Source organism: Pteropus alecto, unplaced genomic scaffold, assembly GCF_000325575.1.
Source record: "Pteropus alecto unplaced genomic scaffold, ASM32557v1 scaffold98, whole genome shotgun sequence".
Classification (NCBI taxonomy): domain Eukaryota; kingdom Metazoa; phylum Chordata; class Mammalia; order Chiroptera; family Pteropodidae; genus Pteropus; species Pteropus alecto.
The window spans coordinates 4,747,546-4,772,860 of NW_006443570.1; the positions used below are offsets into that span (position 1 = coordinate 4,747,546).

Below are 25,315 nucleotides of genomic sequence, written 5' to 3' on the forward strand. Positions count from 1 at the left end.
TAGCGGTATCCTCTGCTGACCCCTCCCGGCTCCCAGTGTGCAACACAGCGCAGCCATAGCTGAGACATTATCGAACTGGATAACAGACGTTGCTCTGCCCAGAGGATTCCCTGAGACTCTGCCTCCCCCAACTTGTAGCCCCACTCAAGCCACATTTAGTTGTATCCTCTGCAAGTCCTGTGCCACTCGCTGAACAGCACCAAGACTCACACTGGTGGCAGCTGACCTCGGTTTCTGGCGTAGCTTCTTGAGGCCTATAAGCACAGCATTTGTGGATTGCTTGCTGAATCTTAACAGGTGGCCCCAGAGGGGCACAAGCTAGGGCTAAACTTGGTCTGCAGCTGGGGCTAAACTCAGGACATTGCTGCTAGACACTTACTACACAAGCCCACGCTGATAAGACCAGGAGGCTTAGGAGCTTTGCTTAATACATAGAAACAGACACAGAAAGGCAGCCAATATAGGAATACAAAGAAGCAGAAACCATATGAAAGAAGAGAACATAGATCAAGGAAAAATGGAGTCAAGTAAGCTAACAGATGCAGAGTTCAAAACACTGGTTCTAAGGATGCTCAATGAAATTAAGGGAAGTGTAGATGAACTCAGTGAGAACTTTAACAAAGAAATAAAAAACATAAAAGTGGAAATGGAAGTTATAAAAGGGAACCGGTCAGAAATGAAGACTACGTTATCTGAGATGAAGAGTATATTAGAGGGAATCAAACAGAGTGGAGGAAGAAGAAGATCAAAACACTGATAGAGAGGATGGGGAAGCCAAGGACACCCAACCAGAACAGCAAGACAAAAGTAACAAAGAATATAATAATAATTTAAGGAGCCTATAGGACAAAGTTAAGGGCAACAACGTCCATGTCATAGGGACACCTGAAGAGGTGGAACAAGGAGTTAAATATATATCTGAAGAAATAATGAAATAATGGAAAACTTCCCTAACCTGGTGAAGGAAATAGACATACAATTCCAGGAAGCTTAGAGTCCCCAAAAAATGAACCCAAAGAGAAACATAACAAGATACATCATAATTAAAAAGCCAAAGGTTAAATACAAAGAGAGAATCTTAAAAGCAGCAAGAGAAAAGCAATTAGTTACCTACAAAGGAGCTCCCATAAGACTGGCAGCCAATTTCTCAAAAAAATCTTTGCAGGACAGAAGGACCTGGCACAAAATATTCGACATGATGAAAACCCAGGATCTACAATCAAGAATACTTTATCCAGCAAAGCTGTCATTTAGAGTCGAAGGACAAATAAAGAGCTTCCCAGACAAAAATAAGCTAAAGGTATTCATCAACACCAAGCCAGTGTTACAGGAATTGTTGGAGGGACTTCTTTGGGAAGAAAAAGCATGTATCAAAATCATGAATAAAGAATGGTAATACCTACATATTTATCAACAAGCACCTCAAATGGAAGAGTTAACTGCTCCAACCAAAAGATAGGGAAGCTGAATGGATAAGAAAACAAGACCCCTACATATGCTGCCTGCAAGAGACTCACTTCAGATTAAAAGACACATACAGATTAAAAGGTAATGGAAAAAGATATTGCCTTAATGGACCTAGAGGGTATTGCGCTGAGTGAAGTCAGATAAAGACAAATACCACATGACTTCACGTACAAGTGGAATCTAAAGAACAAAATAAACAACAATAACAACAAAAACGGAAACAAACTCACAGATACAGAGAATATTTTGAGGGTTAATAGATGGGAGGGGGGCTTAGAGGGATGGTGAAAAAGGGCAAAAGGATTAAATACAAATGGATAGATACCAAATAGTTATGGAGATATAAAGTGTGGCATAAAGAAAATTATCAGCAATGTTGTAAAAAACATGTACGAGGCAGAGGGGTACCTGATTTAGTGGGGTGACCACTTTCTGAGTTATATAGATCTCTGATCACTATGCTGTACAACTGAAACTATTATTGTATGCCAACTATAATTGAAAAAAACCTCATCGAATTTTACAATGTAAATATGAGCAACTAATTGTCTATTATACGTCAATAAAGCTTTCATTTTCATTTAGAAAATGAAAAATAACTGAGAAATGCCCTTATTACATTTCTATATTTTACAAAAATTAAAACCAAAAATATTTCAGATGTGTAAACATCAGGAAATGTTGAAATTTAATTTATATATTTGACCTACCAAAAGGACAAAGGGCTGTTATTGTTCTGTCATTAACAAAAATTTTTTGACACTACAAAAATTAACATTTGGGAAAAAAGTTTAACTGAACTAGTCTTTAACAGGTATAAAACAAATAGTCTAAGACAAAAATATCTAAAATCAGATAGGATGGGTTAACCCAAACCATGGCCAATGGAAAAAGATAAATTGCTAATATACTGCCTTGCCTCTTCTTTCCCATGAGTCTGTATGTTCTTCTCCTTAGCAGCAATTCTTAAACTCTGGAGAATCTTTGGAAAACTATAAATCTTCTCTTCCAGAAAAATAAACACACAAAAATTTACATGTAATTTCAAGGGGTTTGCCCATTTCCAGAAACCCTTTCTGGATCCCCCAGGAGTCCAAAAACCCCAGTCTAAAAATTCCTGTTACAGAGCAGATTTAACCTTTTCGTATTTGTAATACACACTCAGATTAGGTTTATAAATTAAATTTTTCTTTACCTTCTTCACTTTTCTTCCTATCCCCTTTTCTTCCCATCTCTCCAGAATACCTATAATCATTAATGAATCATTAAATGTAGAAATAAAGATCTTAGTATGAACCCCAATATGCCACTTAACCAGGTATATGACTTTAGACAAGCCAATTAATCTCATTTAATCTCAGTGCATTCCCTGTAAAGATAAAATAACAGTTCCCACACCTATTTAAACTGATAACAAGCAAAGTTCCTACGCGACTTGCAGTGCCGGCTCCTTTCTCCTTCCTACTTGAGAATATCTTTCTTAAAGAAGTTATGGATTATGGATGACAGAGCGGAGATTTATGGAATTTTAGAGTATGTTGCATGCATTTTCCCACAGTAAACACGAGGCAGTCAGGATGAAAGAAAGGAAAAAATTGAGAAGGAAAAGTTAAGTTTAAAAAATGAAACAGGCTACAAGCAACCAGAGAAAGAAAATAAACTGAACTAAAAATTAAAAACTTCTCAAAAGTTACTATCAAAAAAGTAAAGAGACAACCCATAGAATGGGAAAAAAATATTTGCAAGTCATATATCTGATAACAGTCTAATATCCAGAGTATAAAAGAACTCTCACAATTCAACAATAAAAAGTCAACTAGCCCGATTTTAAAATGGGCAAAGCATTTGAATAGACATTTCTCCAAAGAAGGTACACAAATAGCCAACAGGCACAGGAAGAAATACTTGATATTTTTAGTCATTAGAAAAATGTAAATCAAAAACCACAATGAAATTCCACTTCACATCTACTACGATAGCTATAATAAAAAATTGGAAAGTAGCAAATGTTGGCAGGGATGTGGAGAAATTGGAAGCATCACACATTAATGATGGGAATATAAACTGGCAAAGCCACTTTTGAAAACAGTTTGGCAGTTCATCAAAATGTTTAACCCAGCAATTCCACTCCTAGGTATGTACTCAAGAGAACTGAAAATATATGTTCAAACAAAAACTTGTGCATAAGTGTTTAGAGCAGCATTACTCATAATAACCAAAAAGTGGAAACAATCCAAATATACATCGACTGATGAATGCATAAATGAAATGTATATCCACATAGAATATGATTAGTCATAAAAAGAAATGAAGCACTGATATGTGAAGGAATGAAGCACTGATATGTGGTACAACATAGACGAATCCTGAAAATATAATGCTAAGTGAAAGAAGTCAGGCACAAAATGCTATACATTGTATGATTCCATTTATAAGAAATGGTTCAGAATAAGCAAATCTATGGAGACAGAAAGTAAGTTAGTGATTGACAGGAGCTGGAGGTAGGGAGAAGCAGGCAGTGATTCCTAATGTGTTCCAGGTTTCTTTTTGGGGGTGGGAAAAAAATGTTTTGGAAATAGATATCAGTGATGGTTATACAACCATTGACCTGTACATTTTTAAATGGTGAATTTTATGGTAGGTGAATTATATCTCAATAAGAAATAATAAAATGAAACAGGCTATCTGGACACTTAATAGTCCAAAGGTGGGCAAAACAATAAGATTATCTGAAATTTATGGGCTAACATATACTTCCCTCTCCACCCCCTTGCCCCTCTGCCATGTTCCCATGGAGTATTGTTTTAAAAAACTGTGTGTAGGAATTTGCATTCAGGTCCTACTTTTTCATTTTTCACTAACCAAAAACAGAAAACAGCCTATCACAACTTTCTGGTTAGACTGTCCAGCTTTGTCATAATATCCATTCAGCTTTTTGAACATGAACATTAGCTTATGAAATCTCAGGTTGGGGACACCTGGGTTAAGGGACTATATCATCTACAGTCTTGAAGTAAGTATGACACTAAATGGGATTGAGACCACAACCTGTTAACCATGGTAAAATAAGTTTTTCCAAAGACAGCACTGGGTCCACCATACTTTCTCAGGGTGGAGAGAGAGATCACCACACTTAACATCTTTCCTTGGATCAATCTAGTCAATCCTCTTGTCTTCATCAGAAAGAATTTAAGGCAATCTGCCAAATGGGATGTAGAAAAAAATCCATGAATGCGCCCCCCGGCCATTTTTAAACATAAGTTTTAGGCTGAGAGGAAAAAAAAACAGGTAACAATGCCACAACTGTGTCAAAATTCAAGGCAAAAGTGCCCAACTACTCCATAGGTAGCGAAGAGTACAACTTTACTCAAAAGACGTGTTATAAGACAGACTCATGGGCATAAACTATAGACTAGTGGTTACCAGAGGGCAGGGGGAAGGGAGGAGGTATATGGGGTAAAAAGGAGTCAAATATGTGGTGACAGGAAAAAATCTCACTATGGGAGGTGAACACACAATGTGAATATATATATGCCATGCTGTACAAAAGTACAGTCGAAACTTACAGGATTTTGTTAACCAATGTCACCATAAAAAATAAATTAATTTTAAAATAATTGGCTGTTACAGTCCGTCCCGCCCCACCCATCCCTAAAAAAAAAGACGTGTTATATGTTGAATGCTGGCAAACTGACCCAATGGCTCACTCCCTCCCTGTTGGGAAATACAGTTGAAGAGAAAAGAGGGATTACTGGGATTTGGGTTGGTACCCTAACCACACTGAGTTATGGTTAATGAGTCTTCATGGAACATCTAGCACATTAGTCTTGGAAGTGCCGGGACTCTGTTTGCTAAAACCGCTGCTACTCAAACATGGGGGTTTATTTGTGAATGCCCAGATCTCCTTTTTCCCTCCAAAGAGAAAAACAGATTTTTAATTATAAAGGTGAAGTTTATAGGTCAAAAGGGTTTATACACTAAAGTGTTTTCTGTCCAATTCCCACACTCTATATTCTTCCTTCACCAGCTTTGACAATCACCTACATGCAAAGCACACATGGTCTACTGTAAGGAGAAGATATGTATTTGTGCCTTCAAATAGTTATTGTATTGGCCCTTCACGAGCTTAAAATCTGTTTGGGGAGCAAGAACTACACACAAAAAAATAAGTCATAATTGTCAAATAAAACAAATGGCATTTTTAAAGATCCCGTATAATTATTTTAAAAAAGCAAGAAGGATGAAGAATGGGCAGGCTGTGGAAAGTCCCGTGTAGAACATGGAATCTGAACTACATCCTGAAGAATGGGAGAGATCTGAAAAGGCAGAGAGGAAATTAAAAAACAGGTTGAGGAGAGGGCTATGTGAGTAAGCACAGTATATTCAGGGGGTGATGAAGATAAAGGCCTAGGCAAAGAAACCTTACAGGGGATTAGTAGGTGATAAAGTTATAAATGTAGAGACTAGGGACAGAAAATGGAGGTTTCGCTGAAGGGCTAAGAAATACAGGCATTACTGAAGGTGGCAGAGAGAGCCAAAAAAAGGGGAAACCAACAGAATTTGCTCATTAGATGTAGAGGATAAAGAAAAAAAGAATCAAAGATGATTCAGACAATTTAAATTTCCATTTTTATGTCTAACAGGAAAACACAGCTGGGAGAGATGAGAAGGCAGATATTTTTTAGGACTGTTAAGACAATCAGCCTCAAATTCAGATAGTATCTAATTCAATCTTTTGCCCAGTATCTAAGTAAGTTTTCTGCTAAATAGTGCTAAGATTCCTTTATAATGACAACCACTACCAAAAAATTAAGTCTAAACCTTCAAGATTAGACCTCTCACCTTACCTTTTTAACCTCATTTCCCTCCCTTGTCTCTCCACAAACCCTACCCACCAGCCTTAGGATCTACTCAATGTTCTCCAAGAATGTCATACAAATCTCTATGTCATTCATCAATGTATCCTGCCTCGTCAGCCAAGTCTGCCCTTATCTCCTTCCCTAACAAATGAATTTCACTAACCTTTCAATATTCAGTTCAAACACCACTCTCTCCTGAAATTCCCCTGCCCCTACCACTGCTCTTGCATGTATTTCCACTCTTCTGCTCCTGCCTCTATTATACTTATTTCATTCTGTTTTGTATGAAAATCGTTTATATGTACACATTCCTATCACCAGTGACTGGTGTAGGAGTGGGTTCATGACCAAGTTTTGGACAGGGAGATTTAAGTGGAAGTCAGCTGGGAGGCTTCTGAGAGAGATTTCGAAACTCTCAAAAAGCATAAGAAGGCAATAACCACCACCTTCTGCTGGATGTCATCTTGCCTGGAAATGATGCCTGGAACCATGATACCCATATTGCATCTATGATGGCAGCTGGACAAAGGACAAAGCAGACATGTCCAAGATGGCAGAGCAGAAAGGTGGAAAGAATGTCATTCTTGATGACGTCGCTAAAGCACAGATTTAAAGCAATCCTAGATTGAGGCATCTTGTTACTTATAATGATAAATTTTCCTTAGTTTCAATTATTTTGAATTGACTTTTTATAATTCAAAGCCTAAAGCATCTTAATTTACACAGTCATATTTGACATGCAAATCAGACAGCTAAGCAGAGATGTCAAGTAGTCAGCTAGACAGATACAAAAATAATTTAAATTTGTGGGCTGAGAAGATAGGATAAATAGAGAAAAGAGAGCTATAGGGTACCCTAAGGACAGGGGAGAAAAAGCCAACAAAAAAGAAGGAATGAATTCTGAGGTAAAACAAAACCACTAAACTGCCGTGCACAGAAGACAAGAGATAAAATTTTTAAAAAAATTTGTTTCAAGAAAGAAGAACTGGTCAACTTTATCAAATACTGCTAAAACACTGAGTTAAGAAAGAAAAAAGTGACCACTAGATTTACTGACTGAATAATTCCAGAACATGAAGGCTCCCCTCTCTGGAAAAAAAAAGTGGTCTTAAGTTAGTCCAATGGTTAAAGGATCAGACTTGGGCTGAGTTCTGGAACTATCACTTACAAACTGTGGGGCCTCCTCAACCAGCAGGCTTCGTCGTGTGAAGAAAGGGGAATGGAAGCTGAGGAACAGAAGCTTGAGTGGGACTCGAACAGAAAAGGTCTGAGTATGATTTTTAAAGGTGGTAGAGACTTGGATATGTTTAAATGCTGATGGGAAGGAACATCTCTTACCATAAAATACCTCACTACAAGAAAACATTTTGGAATTCATTATAGGAGGAAGTTAGTTCACAAAGCTTTAAAAAATTATATATAGAAAAAAAAGTATGTTAAAACCACTCTCTTAAGCTCTACCTCATTCCAGAACATAACCAAAAGAATAAAGACAAATTACAAAAAGTAGTAATAGTAAATGAAAGTGAATAATTCTCCCTTGGTTATACTATAAAGATGATTCCTACAGTAAAACACAAACTCAAAGTACTAAACCACAAAAGCCCACATATTTTAAAAGCCAAGGAAATCTATAATATAGCTACCTAAAACCATTTGGAATACCCTCCTAAAGCATTTTCAGTCTTCAATACAGTCTCAAATTTGAAGTATTTTCTCCTTTGGTCTTATTGCAGAAATATGTTGTCTGGAGATAAGCTTTCTATAAACTTGTATACAACAAGCACATAAGAAAATATTAAAACATTTTTATGTACACTTCAGGAAATTCTAAAATTTAAAACCACTCCAAATTAAACTATGACCACTTCAAAGAAAAGCGGATAATTTCAAAGTCAAGACCAAAACAGCTTTTGATACAAACCACTGCATGTTGCAGAAACAGTAACCTAGTTTCATTCTGAGTATTGTGTTTGTTGCCCTCAAGGGATCTGCAACTTTCGAGCAAGATTTTTTCATTAAATGCCAGATAACAGGTAAAGCAAAAGGGGGGGGAAATCAATGTATCTTCATGCTGCAACGCATCTCAATTCTTCAGTTTAAGGGAAGAAAAGCACAGTCCTTATAAACACACGCACATGCACACACACAGACATAAATACATATATTGACACGCATCTGTTAGTTTCTGTGACATAACACTAAAACTTCAACTCAAGGCTAAACCACAGAACATGTGGCAATTTGACAATCTGTAAGGAAAAAAACCCTCAGCATCACACGAAATCATTCTTGGCTATTTGCCCCCTGGCACCACAATTGGTCAGCAATAACCTGAGCAGAAAAAGTGGATAGAAGATGTTCAAATATACAAGTTTTTTCCTCATAGAATTGTTAATTACCTTTCCCCCAAATATGGCTCTCTATTTCTGAATGAACAACTTGTTTCGAAACACTATCTCCATACAAACTCCAGAGAAGTTACTTTTAGGGTATAAAGTAATTAGTAACAATGCACACTTTAGATATTTATATTTTACCTGCAATGGAATGTCTAAAAAATGAGCCTATGAACAGCAAAGGCACTGAGCCCAAGAGGAAGTGAACAGACGCCTGGCTTGCAGACAAATGAGTAGGTGGAGGAAACGTTTATGTGGGGAGATGATTTTAATACAATGCTTTCTTAACCTAAAGAAAACCACAGCTCTTAATATATGTGCTATAAATAGATGTAATCAGTCAAAAACCTGAATAAATATGTTTGCTTGTTTGTTTGTTTTTTTTAAATAACTTTTGTCATAACTCAAATCCAATGAGTGGTCAAGATAACCAAGCCACCATGACCAAGCAGGTTGCCCAGACGTCTGGAAACATGACAAAGTCTAATTCCCCTTCATCTATTTATATTGAAGAAAAGGTTTTAATTAGTAATCTTAGTTTTTATTGTAATATCTTTAAATATATTTCTCTTTCCAAAGTCGTTTTTTTCCCTACCACTTCTTTAGCAATACCTTTAAGAAATGTGGCTGGAGAAATCAAAGACAGTTCTGATGACAGAAACATTGTACAAGTAATCTCTCCCTCCTCCCCCAGCTCCGCCCTGCCAAAACCCCACATTTATCTATGAATCACAAAATTCCTGTCAAATAAGTATTAGTCTCTTTTATAAAGAGAGGAAACTAAGGCCCACTGGCTTAAAAGTGAGTCAGAGGGACTGAGAGAGAGCAAGAGCTGCTTTAGTAAAGAACCATAATGTTCGTTTCTCCCTTAAAATAAAATTCGACCAGAAGATAGATGACTTTTTTTTGTCTGTTTTTGGAAGTAGAGGTGAGAGTTGGTAATAAGGAGGTCACCTAAATTTTCTAATGATTTTACAACGAACATGTATTATTTCTGTAATAAACGAATCCTAAACTTAAAAAATAAATTCATCAAACCCATTCAGATTCAGTGTATAAGATCATTTAGATGGCAAGTGTGGATAAAAGAAAGTTTTTAAAAGTGCAAACACAATGTAACTAAGCATAAAATACACGTAAAACCTACACCAAACCTCAAAATATCATATTTTTAGTAATATTCGATAAACATTTATTGAGCACCTACTATGTGTGAAGCACCACAGATATAACTGTGAACATGATAGATGTGATCCTTGGTCTCAAGAGGCTTACATATTGCCAATTAGTTTATAAACAGGGTGCCCATATGTCTTACTTTGCTGGGCAAAGTCATAGCTTACACCCATTTCTCCCAGAGTAATTATTAATAATGCCCCTCTCACACATCTCACAGTCTAGACAATAAATTATGCTATTACTCACTTTTGTAAAAAACAAACTACTGTTCCTACAGGGCTACATATTTGTAAAATGTATATCATTTCAAGGTTTGATCTTTTTTTACTCATTTTAATGACACGTTTAATTTTCTTAAATTATAAAAAAGAACTTATTTTAGACATTTATCTCATTTTGACAAATACCTGTTATAAAATGAAATCAAAGATTTACTTTAATCAAATAAATCAAAATGTGATTTTTTTCGCATCAAAATGTATACAAAGTAAATAAATCAAAAGAATAAAAAATAAAGCCTTTAAAAACTATATGTCCTTTGAGGGCAGGTGGTTCTTTTTAAAATGTTACCTCAACATCCTAGCCTGTGTATAGCTCAGTACTGAGAACCTACTGTGGTTTCCAGATATTTCCCACCAAAAGGAAACAGGACAGGAAATACATAAGATGAGTCTGGAACTATCTGTCATAATGGAAAGCAGGAAGCTTTCAAAGACTACCAGGGTAGTCCTTTCAAAAGGACTCCGGAGCCAGACTGATAAACAACTAATGGACAAAGACAGGACAACTGAGTATCAACCGGATTAATAACTGTTGTGAATGCAAACACATTAGCTATGCTTAAATCCACTGGTCACCTTTAAAAGATACTAAAAGAACCAACTCATTCTTTTGAAAACTGGTAAGTTAAGGGCAAGAACCAAGCATGTAGTCTGTCATTCCAATCAGATCTATACCTTAAGGAAACTAAATATTTGTTGAGAGGAACTTTCTTTTTATAGAAGTATTTCAACTAATAACTGAAGAAAAAAAATATAGCATTAGATATCATTTTGCAACCCCAGTGAATTAATAGATATAGGCAAAGATCATCAATGGCTGATAACAGTGCCAAAAAAGAAACGGCCAGAACTATATGTCTCCTGGCAGAAAATATATGCTACCACCTATTAGTCTGTCTCACACCCACAAGAAAAATTAAATCTTAATCTGATCAAGTATGCAGATCTAAAAACCAATTTACAGGAAATAAATGGGATCGAGAAATATGTTCAATGATACCACATGAATGCAATCAGCAAAATCCAGATTATGGGACACTATACAACAAAGGCTCTGGATTCTTCAACTTAAATGGCAAGGGAGGAAGGAAGAGGGAGGGAGGGAGAGGGAGGAAGAGAGAGAGAGACAGAGAAGACAGGAGGAGAATCTACAGATTTAAAGGTACTTAACAGACATTTTAACCAATCTTTCTTCTTTGGCCCCATTTGACATTCTAGCCTGTGTTTTTGAAAAAAACTGAAAAAACAATTATGAGTCAACTGGGAGATATAAACACTGACTGAACACTTAAAGATGTCCAGAAAGTGTTTTAATTTAATAATGCAATTTTAGGTGTCTTCTAAAAAAATAATTCTTATATTTATAAATAATATATGATGTCTAGAATTATTTCAAAGTAACTGGAGGGCGGGGAGTGTAGTGAGGGTGTGTATATATAAGAAACAAGATTGGCCATGTCTTAATAATTGTTAAAGCTGGAAGATGGGTATATTAGGTTCATCATACTTTTCTCTTTATATTTTTTGTATTTGAGAATTTCTATAACATAAAAATTTTTTCAAAAGCAGTATTATCTCCTTTGAAAGACTAAAATACCATAATTTTGAAACATGGGACACTATGCCCTAACAATGGAGAAAAAGTATTTTATAACAACAACTACATTTCAATCTAAATTAATCTTTTGATATGACTAAGGAATTACAGATGACATAAAAAGTATAAAAATCCCCCCATATTATGACTATATTTAATTTCCTCTTCATACAAAAATTTCATATCTTTAAAAACTATAACATAAGCAATGCGGTATATTTCTAATTTAATGAAACTCTAATCCCAAATATGTTCAAATGTTAGCAGTAAAACATATTACAAGTAAAACAATTTTCCTAATAAGAGCGTCACTCAGTCAAGATTAAAACTCAACCTTCTAGACAGCAGTCATTACTGTATCCCAGACACTAATTTAGCTTTTAATTTTTCAAGGACAGAACAATGAAAGTGAACCAAAAACTTTTATCTTCACATGGAACTTACTATGTAGCTCTGGCTACCGGTTAAGGTTTTAGATCTATATTGCTCAAATGCATAGCCAATGTTTTAGTAGGAGCTGGTATTAAAGCTGCTTTACATGTGTTTTCCAGCTGACACACTACACACCATGTTCTGCCACCTTTGTATATACAGGTCCAACTAAGAGACTGTTATCCAAACAAAGTACATGCATGTTTACAGAGAGGGTTAAGAGTAAGCAGAAGACCGTTTTAGATGGTTTTCTAAATTTGCTCTACTATAAGGTGGCCAGGATTCTCTTCTTATTCAGTGTTGTGGTGGTATTATTACCATGAGTACAATGGTCTGAAGCACTTCGCTGTATAAAAGTCGGATGTAAGCACAGGCCATAACCATGGTTCTCACTGTTAAATGAAAACCCACCTTCTTCCTTCCCTGGTTTGCTCTTTCCACCCTGAGTCAGCAAATATCATGTGTCCTCAATGCTAAACTGTACATTTTATTGTTTCTAAAACAAGAATGCTACAGGTCCAGGATGCTACTGATTTTGTTATTTTATGGTCAAGTTTGTGGAAGATCCAAATAAAGCAGCTAGCCTCTGACTGAGGCTCCAAACCTCACGTTTAAGAGGTTTATTTCTTTTTTAAAAAATGTGGTATGCTAATGGAAGGAATACTCAAGAGTTCCATTTAAGCTGGGAGGAAAGTGATTTTTAAAAATCCATGTCTACTTTATGTTGCCAATTTCTTCCTCCTCTTCCTACACTGTTTCAAGGAATAATTCAAATTAACATAGTGAGTTTGGATGCCTAGGTCTGCCTCGGGAGGGATTCTTTGCGTTAGCAAACATGGCGTGAAAGACACCCAAGTACTGCCCTATTTATAACAGTATTCTACCTCAAGGCCAGGACCTTTTTCTTAGAGAACTGCTTAATACTGAAATTCTCTCAGAGCAAGACATTACAGAGAAATCGGCCAGCATGGCAGACTCTTAACTATTACTTTCAATTAACAGACAAGTTAATTTCCTAATAAACAAAAGGTGGCTACTTTCCATGTGCTCCTGGAGATAGGGACTTATAACTACTGAAAAGGGTCCACTGGACAAGAGCTACTCACCGATGTTATAAATTATGTTTCTGCAAAGACTACGAAAAGGGAGGAGAAAAATATCTTCAATGCTACCCCAAAATGGCCTTGAGTAGAACTGTCTGAATGTCGAAAGATAACTTTCAAAGATATTAATGTCAAAGGTAACCTGGTTTAAACAAATACAGAGATCCAGACACATTATATATGGTACATACATATGTATGACTAAAATTTTTCTATGAGCAGATCTTCAAGCTTACTTAAGTACAGAGTTTAAAAGCCTAATTTAAGAGGTTTCTAAATAGAAAAAGAATGTTAGTTGGAAAACTAGTGAAATCTGAATCAAATCTGTAGTTGACAGTAATGTATCAATGCTGGTTTCTTAGTTTGTGTACGGCTTTATCGACAGGGGGAACTGCATGAGGGGTATACTGGTACTTTCTTTGCAAGTCTTCTATAAATGTAAAATTATTTCAAAATTTAAAATTTATTTATAAATTTAAAAAAGAGAACTTATTGGAATAACAAACTGAGTTACAATCACTAGTTAAAAGATTTTCTTTGCATTAAAGAAGCAGGTTGCTTTATCTATTTTTCTCAGAAGTGAAGATTTTTTACAACTGACTGTTTAAGCTTTGATGTTTTTAAACATTCTCAGATTTACTTGGTAAAAACTATCAATTAGCAAATGGGCTGGGTTTTTTCAGGAGGAGCCACGTACAAACATGTGTAGATATGTTTTATGGCTTAAATCCCAAACTGGCTAATGCCAAGATAACTCAACTGACTTCTGACATTAATTGCCATGGCCAACTATAGCTCGTAATACTATGTGAATATGGAATGACCTTACTTAGAATAGTTTAGCACTATTTTCCTAAGTGTGAAGTGTACAAATTTTTGGACCCAGCTATCAAAAAAATAATTCACCATTGGAACGCCATAAGTATAAAAAGATGTGTATACAAAAGTATTCATTATAGTTCTTTCTTTATTTTGGGGGGCGGGGAGAATGTTTTATTTTTAGAATAATTGGTACCCCCTTGTTAATTAAAACACCTTTGCTTTCATTTTTGATGAAAGCAACATTTTTATTGTTTTACAAGCCAAAGTAAAACAAATATTATTGCCTTTTTCTTCTAAGCCCTTAAAGATTACTATCTAGCACTACTTATTATTAAAAATTATTATTGAAATATAAACAATGGGACACACAGACACTAGCATACTATGCAATCATCTAAATTATAATACAGATTTATATTAACTGACACAAAAATATATCCACATTGAAAAAAAAAAGACTAAAGAACATGTTGGGACAGGAGCATGCAATCTCATAATGTAAGACCACGTACATCCATGTATGATGTGAACATTCATACTGAGAGGTATCTCAGGATATGGAAGGGTAAGGGTGAAAGAGATACTTTTTTTTCTTTATATTTTTCTGTAATCCTTAAGTAGTTTTAAATAAGCATGTACACATTTTCTTTTCAATGCTATATAAAGAAGCAATTCATTTCTCACTCAAATAAGACATTAAGAAAAAGCGATCCCCTATTCATGACAGAAAATGGCAAAATGTTATTAAACTTACTGTAAACTATAACCCTAGAAAGCTAAGAAATAGTTACAGTATAAAAACATCAGACATTAGCCAGACTATGGGTTGTCAATGTTAATTGCAACATTAGCTACATAATTTTAGCTTACAGATATGACATAATAACCATCGTAGTATTATTATGTTTAGCTCAAAAGGACAAACTATAGCTATAAATATCAAGTTATTTCATATGGATTTTACATATAAATATATATACTGCTTATAATGTCTATGTTAGCTGAGATCAGTCAATAGATTTTCTTGCACAGCAAACACAAATCTGTCCTCTTGCCAAGGATTTCCTTCCCTATCAATGAATTTAGGAGCTGCAATAGAACTTAATAACACGTTCACTATTCTCTATGATATGAGAGATGAGGAAAGAAGAGGCTCAGAAAAGTTAAATGGCTCCTCTAAGGTCAACAGCTAGGTCAAAGGCAGAGCTGGGCCTATCATCTAGGTTCTGGTCATAAGGCTCAAAATGAATTATTCCTATATACCTATTAGAATGACTAAAATTAAAAAAAAAAATGTTAACAATATCAAGTGCTGACAAAGACCCAGAACTGGAACTTTCATATGTTTCTGGTGGGGATGCAAAAGAGCACACCCACTCTGTTCATAATCATCGAAAACTGGAAACGATGCAAATGTCCTCCAGCTGTTGAATGATAAACAATCTGCGGTACAGCCACAAAATGGAATATTACTTAGCAATAAAAAAAGAATAAACCGCTGATACACACAAAACCTTGGATGAATCACAAAGACATTAAGCAGAGTAAAAGAAGCTAGTCTCAAAAGGTTATATGAGGCCATTTATATAAGAGTCTCCAAAAGACAAGACTATAGTGATGGATGACAGATCAGTGGTTTCCAGAGGTGGAAGGTGGGGGAGAATATGAATGCAAAGGGACTACAGGAAGGGGTTTTTTGGGTGATGGAACAGTTTTGTATCCTGATTGTGGTAAAGGTTACGTGAATCTACACATGTACTGATATTCACATAAATGTATGTACACCAAAATGTCAATTTGTATACTGTATATTAATTTAAAAATTAAAACAAATGACTCAATCTCAGGTTTCTAACAGCCAAAAAACATTTATGGATTTTAGAAACAAATTTTTCAATTAACAAAATAAAATGACTGCACAGGTCTTTTCTTACAAGATAGCAAAGCCAAGAAAAGTACACATTCAGCTTGGCGAGTTCCATAACCTCTTTGTCTCAATTTCTCTGTTGGCAAAATGGGGGTAATAATATGTACCTCAAAGAGTTACATGAGAATTAAATGATAAATGCTATGTAAAGGTTTTGTTAAGTAAGTAAATAAAAATATGGGCATATACGCAGGATATGTAACTTTGGGTAAAGAAATGCAAGACAACTCCAATCAAGTAACTTAAATTGTGTCCCGGAAAACCAGGTTCTGATGATTGCTTTTCTGATGATAGAGATGCCTCTGAAATATAGTCCAAGCCCAGAGTCTGAAGTAAATGCTCACTACTGAGTCTTGCTGTATTTTTATTCTGTAACCACTCTCCACAAGTAAATTATTGTTTAAACCAGGCTTTGTGTTAAAAGTTATACCACAGAGTTTAAAAAATCTCTTTATATTTACTAATCCTCTCAGTTCTGCCTAACTTGATGAATAAACAGGTAGCCTGTGTGTGTGTGTACCAAGAAATAGTTGGTATACTACCTCTTAGGAGATCATAGCTTAAATGCTAGGCAAAATGAGGATCCAAACATAACACTTGCAGAGTTTTAGGTCTTTAAGAAGTATCCATCTATATGGAGTAAGTTAAGGTCATATATATATAATGATTTTCTGCATGTCACATTTTTTAGCTTTCTACTTCAAACTCATACTTCTAAACATACATTTTATCACTCCTGCCTAACCCCATTTAATCTAGTAAGCATTTGCTTAACATTTACTTTGAGAAAATACTTTTTGTTAATAGCACTATATAGGTTAGTGATTTGCAAGCTGCCTAACCCAACTCAATTTTTTAAAATGAAATAGAATAGAATGAAAAATAACAGACTGCCTCAGAGATAGTAAGGGTAAATACTGTTTCATGAAGCTCTTGTTTCAGATGTTGGTGGGGGTATGAACGCAAGTGAATACATGTGGACACGCATGCACTGCTTACTGTGGATCATGGTCAGAAAGTTTGAGAAATAGTGCTATAGGGAATTAACTGAACAACAGTTCTAGATTTAGAACAATCCAACCCTACAACAGTTGGCATCTCTGGACATGTCTTTTGCTCTCAGAGCACCACCTGGCCTTAGAGACATAAGTCATCTTTTAGGAAAAGAAAATACCTAACTTGATTTGAGGTGACGAAAAGGTTGAGAAGAGACCAGAAAACATAACAAACTATCTTTTATATCTTGTTATAATACCTGACAAGTTAGAATAGATGCAGAAGTGTATATATTCTTTATCACACCTAACAGGAAGAAATTACCATTTAAAATGAGATCATTTAAAAAAATTAAAAAATAAAATTAGATCATTTTTCTACTATGCATGTATTATCCAAATTTAAACATTCTCTCACTTAGCAATATATTTTTAAGTTACCATATTATAAAATATTTAAATATATTTTATGTCAAACAGCCAAATATTTTCTTTTAGAACAGAGCAAGATAAATCTTAGGATCATAAAAGTAAAAATATATCTACTTTTGAAAAAATTATACCTATATAATATATATAAAGACTTTTTCTCTTTGTGAATAACTTTTTTAGATAACAGCTCTATTCCAAGATAATCTAGCCTTACCCACAAGGAAACTATAGCCTATTAAAAAAAAGATGACTTGTCCACTAAAACTTCTACTAAAATCAGTCTTCACATTTAAAACCCTATTACTATTTAGAAAATTACCTGGCTTATTTCTCCCCTAGACTAGATAAACTAAATTTGTTTCATATGCAAAATCTAACAAAACCATTGCTAAAATTGCTACCTGCCTAGTAGCATCAGTTTAGAAACTAGTTGCTTTACAGCAGAGTTTCTCAACCTCAGCACAGTTGGTATTTTAGACCAGATAATTCTTTGTTGTGGGGGGCTGTCTGGTGTACTGTAGGATATTTAGCAGCATACCTGGCCTCTATGCACTAGATGCCAAAAGTATACCTCAGCCCCGCCAGTGACAATCAAATATGAGTCCAGGCACTGCCAGATGTTGCCTGGAGGAAAAATCGCTCTTGGATGAAAACCACTGCTTTACAGCTTTATACCTTTATCATTATTTCCACGTTTGGCCAAAAAACAGGGGGGAATGGTATTACTGCAATTAAAGCAAAAAATTTGATCAAATATACAGTTTTTAATAGATGATGATACTTTAGCAGTTATTAAAGTACAATGGGGTACATATATACAATTACATGTCACCAACTGGTTGACAGTCTACCAAATTTCTAAATATTCAAAACAAGGTTAGCTATATTTAAGTTTTTCATGTTGCTATTTGTTTAAAGCTGTGGGTTTCCAAAGAGTTTAAACATACAGCATTATAAAAATTACATTAAGTAAAAATATCTTTGATAACTGGCAATTCAGGAAGGACTGTGATTTCAACATTATGAAATGAGATAGTAAAATAAATATTTAGCAGTTACAAAAACATATCTTTCAAGAGTTGTAATTATTTTTAAGACACTTCCCATTATACTCAACCCCTCTTTACGGATAAAATACGGGGTTTTCTGTTAGTTTGGCTTGGGAACCCTCTTAATATTGTGAAAATTCAAGCCAGGTCTTTGAGAATGTAAAAATAAAATGGTTTGAAATGATTTTGCTCCACTATCTTAATATTTATCTTAAAATAGGACATTACAGTTTTCCTATGGATCAACTGGGAAATACTTTTAAAATAAAAAAATTATTTGATATTCATTCACATGGATCAAAAGTTTTAAGTACAGAAGAGTATACAGTGAAGAGAAGCATTATTCGCTCTAGCCAAATCATACACAAATGAATACATACTGTATTCTACTTTTATGAAGCTCAAAAAACAAGCAAACCTCATCTACGATGATACTTTTGGGAGAGCAGTAACTTGGAGAGGACAGGAGAGGCTTCTGGGATGTTAGTCTATTTCTTGTTCTAGAAATAATCTATACAATCTGCTGATTACACAGAAAAGATTCTGTGATTTTTCTGTGTACACCTATGATTTCTCTACTTTTCTGTTATTATCTACTTCAATAAAAATTTTACTTAAAAAAAAATAATACAGTGAAGAATCTCCCTCCAACCTAGTTTCCTCAGTCATCCAGTTCACTCCCCCTACTGACAACCAATATTATTAGTTTCTAATTAAACTGATTATTAGTTTCTGATATGTAGGAATATCCCCAAATATAATCACTCTCTCACCCCAATTTTTATATAAACAGTAACAGATTCTATGCACTGTTTGTTATATGCCAGTTATTTTCATTAACAATAGCTTAGAGATTTTCCACAGCAAAATATAAGGTTTCCTCGTTCTTTTTTGTAGTTATATAAAATTTATTCTATTTCATGAATACACCCTAATTTATTTAATCAATTCTATGCTGATGGATAGTTTTTTCCAAATTTTGGTGAGTTAATTTAAATGAATTTGAATGCTAAGAAAGGAAGAAAAGGGAAGAAGAAAGAAAAAAGGAAACAGTAGAGCTTTCTACCAGGAGGACCTTGCAGGCAAGGTAACTTCAAACTCCAGCTGTAATGGTACGTTAATACAAGAAAAGTCTCTGGGCATCTGGGTCATAGTCTTAAGAGAAAAAGGAAAAAAAAATACAGATTTATCCACATAATTCAGGTCACCAACACTCTCCTTGCGACCACTTCAGAACAAAAAAACCCCACATTTTGCCAAGGGTTTAATGTTCAAAGGCCACTGATATATTAAAATGGTATATTAAAAAGGGTGAAAACAATTCATAAGGCCTAGTTATAAAACTCATTTTGTAAGTCATGCAGTATAATTAAGAAGTTATGCTCCACTGAATCCCCAAATCTGCATCAAAATTTCAAAGCTGAAAAGTATAAGTGTGTTAAAGACTATATTCTTCACTAGCATTAAAGACAAAAGGAATCAGCCAGCACTGTATATCTTTGTGAAATCCAGCTAAGGGTCAACCCTCTGATGCCACATACATAGTAAAGACCAAAAATTTAGGCTACATTGTCATTCTTTGCATCATTTCCATTTCGGTTCTCTTCCAAGGATCCCTCCTCACCATGCAATGATTGGTTTATCAAGAAACTGACAGAAGCAACTAGCTACTAGTTGACTCTAGTAAACCAGAAAAAATAATGAGTTAAAAAAAAAAATAGCAAACCCCCAAGAAAAAGTTTACTTCCACAATGTATTACAGTTGAGTAAAAAATATTTAACTCGATCATCTAAATTTTATTTGTTTAGTTAGTCACATAGCATAAGTGCTGTTATTATTAAACATTCTGGCCAAGATTAAGTTTTTTCAAGTGTTCTACAAAATCTACAGTGAGGCTAAGACCATTACTTGCCAATCCTTCTTTATCAGCAATCCAATGACTGAGTCTACTGATGGGCAAGCCCCTAGAGGTGGCTCAAGAATAAAAGAAAATAAGGATTACAGGAGACCCTTGAGGTAAATCCTGATGTATTACTGAAGCTTGTCTATCTTATCTGAAAAGTCTCTAAGTAACTTTTGTGGGCTCATAGACTTATCACAATGATATCCTGCAAAAATGACAGAATATTTTAGTTCTATAGAACCCAAGAAGTCCTATTTTAAAAGCTCTATGCACTGGATAAAAGTCTAACCATGCCCTCGAATCTACTTTTCAAAGCAATCGATCTCTTAAACTGTTAAGAAAAGAAAAAGATGATGTCATAGTTTACCATAAAACTGCCTTCTGGCTAAAAACAAGGGTAGGAACTACACGCACAATCTGTAGATATAGGTCTAAAGTGGACAGTTGATAAAATCTGACAGGTAAAGGGACCTTACCTTTCTTTCCTTCTCCTACCAAAGCAAAAATGCCTACGGCACTCAAACCTATAGCTCTAGTAAGATTTTATCAGCAAACCCTCCGAAGAGCAATGGGAATTCCTTAAGAGAAAATGTTCAAAAGTATTTGCAAAAATCAAAGATAACGGCTATATAAACAAACAGATTAACTAAAATAAGCATCTGATGTTTTCACTGACTGGACCAAGCGCTTTATGGCTTGCATTAACCATGCAAATTTACACAAAGCTTTACACGTGATTCAATTCTGGACACAGAACTCACTGAGATACGTTCATGTCCTAAAACACCCCTTTCACCACATAAGCTCTGATTAGGTTTAAAACAAGCACAGCCTGTGGGTGACTGTAGAATTCCGAGCTAAGTTTTACTGTCTCTACCAAGTTCAGCCAGCCAGAGAGTAACAAATCAAAGTTCCACACTGCACCTGCAAGACTAAGGTATGTATGCTCCAAGACAAATATTTGCAATTTTTTCATCTCAAATCTGCACAAATGAAAGTATGCAGATTGCAGTGCCAGACTTTTAAACCTTATAAGCCAAAAAGATCTGCAGTTACACTCCCCATCACACATGTCTTACCATTTACTGAGTCTTTAATATGTTGCCAGGAACTGTGCTAGAAGCTTGTATATATTATCTCTAATTCTCATATAAAATCCCATTCTGCTGATAAGGAAATTGAGGCCAGAAAGGTCAGGGTGACTTGCCCTCTTCCATAAAGCCAATATACGGTAGGGCTGGAATTCAAACCCAAGGTTCTGCCTGGTTCCAAAGAAGCATAACCCTGATCTTCCTTCAGCTAAAGTCAGTCACTAACTGCAATACCAGTTCACCTCTATCAAAGTAAATTCAAGTGCTAACTGTCGGAAAGGATGACAACAGCTGAGAAAAATATAGCTAAAACTGTAGCACAAGACCCAAGAATTCCCAGCAAGGAAATGCAGTCACCTCCTTTAGGATAACTAGTTCCAAAGGCTATGGTTCAAAATGCAAGAGATCCACAGGTTTTTTGTTGTTGTTGTTGGCTGTCTCTCAACTGGCTTTTTACAAAGGAAATGAAACTCAAGAGTATCTTCACATTTTTGGTGAAATTATCTAAAATCCTTGAGAAAAAGGCTTTTTTTTTTTTTAACAGTTCACTTCTTCTATAGGCTTCGGACATGCAAAAACAAAATAACATCAGTAGCATTACTAACATACATTTTTTTCTACAGACTTGAAAAGTATTTTCTTACCACACTACGAGATTACTTCCCATACTTAGAGCAGAAATGGAAACAGCTCTGGGTGGCAAGAATCAGATCTTGAGGCACAGTTGCAGAAAGTAGGTGCTGCTTCCCTTGAGTAGGAACTGCTGATCTGAAACCTCCTAAGGGAAGGGTGTCTTAAGAAGAGTGTTGAAGAAACTAAAGCAAGCTGTTTGTATTAATGAGTGAGTTGCTGGCACCACTATTCCTAAGTGTTCACTGCTGTGCAATTGTTTTCCAGCTTCCAAGCTCTGAATCTGGCAGAGAGAATGCTCTTCTCACAGCCATATGTTATATGATCAGCTGCTCTGTGGTGTGTGGGTGTTTAACTAGGTAAGTGACTGGTTAGAAGAGGTTCTGCAACATTAAAAGCCAAGGAAGCACCCTGTCCTGAGATTTTAATGATCTGTCACTATACTATGCTGACAAAGAAAAGTGACATATTTGCAACTTTGAAATGGTTTGGATTTAGGATAGGCAAATAATTTCCGACAGTAAAACTTCAGGCATGGCATGAACAAAAAATTAACCTGTAATATAAGCCACTTCAAGCATATTTATTAGATAATAAAAAATACAATATATGCAATCTCAGCATGTTTTCAAACTTCTTAGGGTATACTCCATAATTATTAGAATAAATGCTATTCTTCAGGTGCATAGAAGATTCCAAGATTCCAAGGTTCCCTTGCATTCCAAAAAGCTGTTAATACCATAAATTCCTTAACCTCTCAGAACCCTTCCAAATGCAAAAAATATGGAAATCTCAAAGGATTACGTGAAAAAAATTGTCAGAATTGTTAAGCTCCTGGAGAGCTGGGGGCTGTGCTTCTTTATTTTTCTGTTTGTTTTGTTTGGATGGGGTGTGTGTGTGTGTGTGTGCTCTTCTTTAATGTCACTACCTATTAAAACACTATAACAAGCTGGGAAATGTCTCTTGATTGAAAAATGATCAAAAGTCAAAGTCTCGGTGCAGAGTGATTTATACAAGAGTAATAGCTGATAGTTATCCCCTACTTATTGACAGAACAGTGTAATGTTCATCCCTAGTTCTAAATTTTAAACATGACGACTAAACTCTCTAACTACGATTAAAAGCCTTCCATTAAAATAAAATTTAAAAAATGGATGACTCTGATGACATCACCCTGAATAAAGCCATAAAATTGTATTTCATAAAGCTGAAAAAATCTTCACAGAGCAGGTGCTCTACTATGGGAATGCTAAAACCTTCTTTTAAGAGATCATCAGATCGACTTCAACCAACACATAAAAATTCATGATAAGCATAAAACAGACCACTGACTTTGCTTTTGAAATCTGCTACCTTTAAAATATAGTGCAATGAACATACTCTATCAACTGGTCAAATTTAGATAAATTATTTTGACTCCAGTTTTAACTTTTCTGAAACTCTCACATATATCTCTCCTTTTCTACAGGAAGACAGGGAAATGATACAAATATCTAACTCACTGTAAGCAAATGACAAAACACAAAAATACATATATAATCTACTTTGTTGATTATTGCCTAGGACCAAATCCTTAAGAAAAAAAAAAAGCAAAACACAAAACTCAAGTTCCTTTCACTTTTGCATAATACAGATCTTAACCTGAGGTCCCAGGACCAGCTTCAAGATCACTGTAATTACATGCAAAATTATGTGTCTATTTCTCTGAGAAGGTGGCCCTACGGGCTTCAATGACCCCAAAGAAAGGTTAAGAACTACTGAAGTAGACATTTCCAGGTTCACTGAATCTCAGCAGTGAACATTTTAAATAACATTATACTAACAGTAGTATCTACTTGAATACATGTGCACGGTCCTGAAACAACCAACCAACCTGCCTGTCAGCGCTCAGGATTACAGTGCAACTCACCACTCTGAAATCAGCTGTACAGGGGAACATCACCTGCATTCAGCACACGTACACACACACATATGCACGCACACACACGCCAGCCACAGCAGCTCTTCATTCCCTAAACATACACATGTTGTCAACAAAGCATATGCTAGTTGCCATTCTCAGAACAATACAGGCCAGGCCATTTCTGGAAAAAAATACACATTCTTCCCCCAAAATTACCCTATTCTGCCCTGACGACAGGTGTTTAACATTACAACAAAATACATTCCCACAGATCCTCTGTATCTAATTAACTGGGAAAAAGCATCACTCAGGTATTACTGAGGGTCCAAGGGAGATGCATAAGGGAGACACTATAATTATGATGCTTGAACATGGGGACAATCGGGGGTCAAAGACAGACTTACGCTGGAACATCCTGAGAACATGATTGTGTAAAGCATCCTTCTCCAAAGGCAAAATGCATTCCTTTGATTGGCACAAGCCATTCCTGACAATGGATCGCAATGACAGAGGCTGCTCGGCAATCAGAATGTGTTTGTGTTTTGTGGGGGAAGGACGTATTAGACGTGATCAAAGACTGGGCCTCTTCAGAAAAGAGCATATGGGATCTTAAATCGTGAAGACAGACTTCGAGGGTGAGGCAGGGGCATTTATCATTTCTACAGGAGACATCCTTCGACAATGAACATGTTGTGTGCCGGTGTTAAGAGGGTGCTAGTACCTTAGACTCCCATCTAAGAATCTTAAGTAGAGCCTGATTGGAGGGGAGGAGGAGGTGGGGGTGGAGGGATGTTTGCATTACCCTCTGGGGTGAGTGTTAGGCGGCTGTACACTAGATGCATTTTATCTCGGGCGGCACAATACTCCCGGGGGTTGGAGGTTTGGGCGCAACCGCAGGGCATGGGAAGCAGTGGGTGCAATCCACCAGCTGCAGGGCAGGAGAATGCTCGCGGGAGGACCGGTGCAAACCTACCCTCGGCCCGCTAACCCGTGCAACCCCAGCCTTCACTCGGGCTTCGGGGCAAGCAGACTCAATGCAAAACTGGAGCCCGGCCCGGGAACAGGAGGGAGGGGGCGAAGGAGCAGAAGTCGGCGCCCCCGGCCCAAGCGCGGGGCCAGAGGAGCGCAGCGCCCCGGGCCTCCCAGCCGGATGGGGGCTGCTCCGGCCTAGTGCACGCAGCTGCCTCGGCGAAGGGTTAACCGGGTGCCCAGAGCCCCGGCCGGCCAGGCGGGCAGCTGCAGGGG

General features: G+C 36.1%; 1 protein-coding gene across 1 annotated transcript in view; it reads right to left on the bottom strand.

The window, feature by feature from the left end:
- The window catches only part of ZNF652 (zinc finger protein 652), a 55,273-nt gene extending 30,029 nt beyond the window's left edge, over window positions 1–25,244 (bottom strand). Inside the window, exon 1 of the mRNA XM_006924776.3 lies at window positions 24,475–25,244. The gene's annotated coding sequence lies outside the window, so the exon portion shown is untranslated. The remainder of the gene's footprint in view (window positions 1–24,474) is intronic.
- Window positions 25,245–25,315: the final 71 nt, after the last annotated feature.